This window comes from Equus caballus, chromosome 12, assembly GCF_041296265.1.
Source record: "Equus caballus isolate H_3958 breed thoroughbred chromosome 12, TB-T2T, whole genome shotgun sequence".
Taxonomy (NCBI): Eukaryota; Metazoa; Chordata; class Mammalia; order Perissodactyla; family Equidae; genus Equus; species Equus caballus.
This window is the reverse complement of record NC_091695.1, coordinates 42,672,063-42,675,895: the sequence shown is the minus strand read 5'-3', so window position 1 is coordinate 42,675,895 and position 3,833 is coordinate 42,672,063. Positions and strand designations below refer to the sequence as shown.

The following is a 3,833-nucleotide window of genomic DNA, read 5'->3' as shown; positions in this document are numbered from 1 at the left end:
CAGTGACAAGCCTGTGTGTGTGTATACAAGGTTCCAGAAAGATTCTAAGAAACCGGAGAGGCTCCCTCTGTGTAGTAGGGCTGGGCTGGGTGAGGGGAGAGGATTTTACTTTCATTTTATACCTTCTCCGTGGCGTGAATTTTTAACGCTATGCAGATTACTTTTATAATTAAAGGCAAAAATCTTAAGTTTTTCATCAGAACAGGAAATCTAAGAACTAGGGGGAACTCTGAGCACTCTGGCCTCGCTCACAGACCAATGGCCCTCCAGGTCTTCTGTGCCCCGGCCGCACGGGCTCACAGACGCGCCCCCGGCCTCACCTGCGGTCCTCGGGTCTCTCCGCCATCGGCAGCTGTGGAATCTTCCTGGGAACCGGAAGTCGGCAGCACCGTGCCCCCACCAGCCTCTCTCCTCACACGAACTCTCACCCCAGAGTCTGAGTTCCAGGGAGGACAAGTCTAAATCACCAGAGCCCCAGGGGTACACGAAGCCCACCCTGGACCCTTGGCCACCCTCCCAGCCCGCTGCCTGTAGCACCCACTGTTCTCAGACCACGCTCTGCCCTCCCTGGGCTGGCGGCGGGTCAAGTGGGAGCGCCCCCCACAAGCTCTACGGTCATCGTCCAGGAGTCCTGTCCCGGCTTCTCATGGGGAGAGGGCCCCTGGACCCCCCCGTCAGCCTGAGGAGCTGAGAAGCCCCTTTCCAGCAAGGTCCAGATGAGAAGCTGAGGTTCAGAGAAGGCTGAAACCTGCTCAGGGTCACAGAGCATCAGGTCAGGCTGAGAACAGGGTCCTCTACTCATTCCGAGGAATGTGAGCAGAGCCTGCCTCACTTCACACACACCCGCCACGGTCTGGGGACCACCGGGGTGGCTCAGAGCCTCCATCTCCCTCACACCCCTGTCCCTCCTCCTAGCCCATCTCCTCACAGCCTCCCTTCAGCTTCAGCCCCCAGACACACCACAACGAGCAGGCACTTACTGAGTGTAGCAGGAGAGAGGAAACGTGCGCGGCCTTCTAGTCCCAACCTGACGACAAAGCAACAAAGCTCTGGCCTTAAAAGGCTGAGGAATGGGGGGAGTCAAAACATCCTGTGTGAGATGAGCAAAGAATTAACATGTCAGTGACGAGACCCTCACGGTCCGTACCGTGGGGAACCCAGAGGGTGAGCTGCACAGGGAAACGTGCCACCGGCTAAAAGGGTGAACATTAAAATGGCTTCAAGGACCCACTACACACACACAGTCACTGAGCAAAGACTTAAAAATTGTGTCGGCAGGGCGGTGGGGAAGACAGGAAGGTGTAACCGGCCACTCAGAACCACGTGGAGGGCGCAGGGCGGGGAGCAGGGAGACCCAGGCCAGTGGGGAACGTGAACCCAAAGCAGCCTGAGGGTTAAAAGGGGATTTGTCCAAAGACATTTGTGACAGCGGGATTTCTCATCACAAAATGCTGGAACCGGCCCCCAGGGCCCACAAGTGACAGGCTCACACCCTGGAATGGCCCAGAGGGCCTCAATCACAACGGGTGGGTTCTTTCAGCATGGGTAACTATGCCCACAACATGACCCGAAACTGGAAAAGCAAAATAATGCCAATCACAATGGGTAAAATACACACACGTATATGGGCAGAAAGCAGAAGACATGTAAAAATAATTCCAATGTTCAAAAATTGAAAATAACCCCCTGACAGGTACTTCAGTCAAATGCAAACAAGAGGGCCAGGGTGTGGGATGGGGGTGCAGGGGGTGCAGGGGCAGGTGGGCCCTGTGGCCCTGAGTGGATTAACAACACTGGCAAGGCGTCCCGGGGGAAGGGGAGAGGACCAGAGGTGGTGCTGAGGACAGATGCACACAAGCATACAGTGGATTTGGACTGGACCCAAAACCACCCAGAGAGGCTGGTCCAGAACGCGGAACATGACAGAAATACCTTCTCACCTGCCACGGGACATTTATAAAAGTAATCATACCTCAAGCAATGAAGAAAGGGAGTCACAGATTCAAAAAGGCAGAAACTCTGCAGGTCACGTCCTCAGGTAATCATTCATTAAACTAGAAATTGACTGCAATAGTTAAAACAAAAATTTCTGAACACTTGGAAATTTTAAAGCATACTCTTAAATAACTACGGCAAAATTATATATCTGAACTGAAACTACAAAGCACATAGAAAATAAGGACAAACCCTTCCCAGATACAGATGGGCCTTCAGAGGTCCCATTCTGAATCCTCACACAGGGCCCCGCCAGCCTCAGCATGCACTCCCCCTGGCTCCAGCCAGTCCCCTTCACAGCTCAAAGGCTTGGCTCACACCGTTCACTCAGCTGGGAATGCTCTTCCTTACAGTTTTTCCTGCCCTTCAAGTGAGAGCCCAAAGGTCCCCTCCCTCCCCGGGGTTGGGGGTTTCTGTTGTCACTCTCAGGCTGCTCTACACTCCTTTGTGGCTGTTACAGCAACTGCATTAACTCATGATTTGTATAATCACCACCTGAGGCCTGTCCCCCGTGAGAAGGGCACCATGAAGGCAGGACAGGTCATCTTGTCTGCCTGTGACTGTGGGGCGCAGCTCAGTGTCTGGGCGCGGAGGATGCTGCTGGAGGGACCATGAGAAATCAGAACTCCATGGGACGAGGCAACAGCAGTTCACTGCTTCGCTTTGCTGAACTCCTGCTGGGCCTTGGCACCAGCAGGAACGCCCACACCCTCCTGGGTGGCCCCACACCTCAACACGGAGGACCCTGTCCATGTCACAGCGGTGACGGCACAGCAGGGCTGGAGGGGGCTGTCACCCACAGCCTCTGTCACCACACTTCGCCTCTCCTTTCTACCATTCAAAGTAGGTGCGTCTGAACATGAATGAAGCATGCACTGCAGGACTCCAGAAAAGGGGCCACAAAACAAAATCCCAGGAAAGCAGAGGGAAGAATTAATGAATAAGGGTAGAAGTCAATGGATTACAAAATGAAAGCGGGAGCATGGCTTATTTTATCTAAAGCTGCTTCTTTGAAAAGCCCTATAAAATAGATTTCTTGGAAGTCTATGCAAGAGAAACTAGGAATAAGAACAAAGTGAAAAAACTATTCATAAAGAGGATATGAAAATGTAAATAGATATTCTAGACTAATAAACATGAAAAGGCAATTTTCTTAGAAAACATCACTTTGAAGAATGAACTTACGATGAAATAGATACTGACCAGCCCAGTGACTCAGGAAGAAATTGACAAAGTTTTCGAAGCAGCCCTGAACCTCCAGAAAGCAGCGGCGGCCCCGGGCGGTGTTACAGAACACTCCAGGCTGTGCGATCCCTGCAGAGTCGCCTGGGCACCTGCCTGCGGTGTTTCTGTCACCACAGGGACAGGAGAGAGCGCACCCCTCACTCACTGGGCGCCTGCACCGTGCCACCTCGCTGCAGCGTCACACAAACCAAGGGAAAACTGGCTTCAAGAATTTAAGAAACTTGGCCCAAAACACATGCTGTTAAGTGGCAAAGCAGGGAATAGAGACCAAGTTGTCAAAGCTGTCCTCTTAGCCACTGCTCTTGACTGTGTCTCTGCCTTTCCTGATAATGTGACACCAAACCTGCCTGACGAGACCCTGAAGTCAGAGTGGGCCTTCTCATTCATTTCTGTGTCACCAAAGTTCCAGGTCCGGGACGGTCTGTCTCAGAAATCACAGGAGGGCTTAATATCCCATTAATATGGTTAATCGTCAGAAGATGAAAGGGAAAAACCTGATGCTTATCCCAAAAGATGAAGGAAAGACATTTTAATACATCCAGTATCTATTACTGACTTAAAAACAAAACCGCTTCCGAGCCATCGAATACACA

The 3,833-nt window shown here is 52.0% G+C and overlaps 1 long non-coding RNA gene across 1 annotated transcript; it reads right to left on the bottom strand.

The window, feature by feature from the left end:
* Positions 1-139: 139 nt before the first annotated feature.
* LOC138916748 (uncharacterized) lies at positions 140-2,616 on the bottom strand. The gene is made up of 2 exons (XR_011424111.1): positions 981-2,616; positions 140-436 (listed from the first exon to the last, which is right to left on the bottom strand). It is a non-coding gene; the product is annotated as an uncharacterized lncRNA (long non-coding RNA).
* Positions 2,617-3,833: the final 1,217 nt, after the last annotated feature.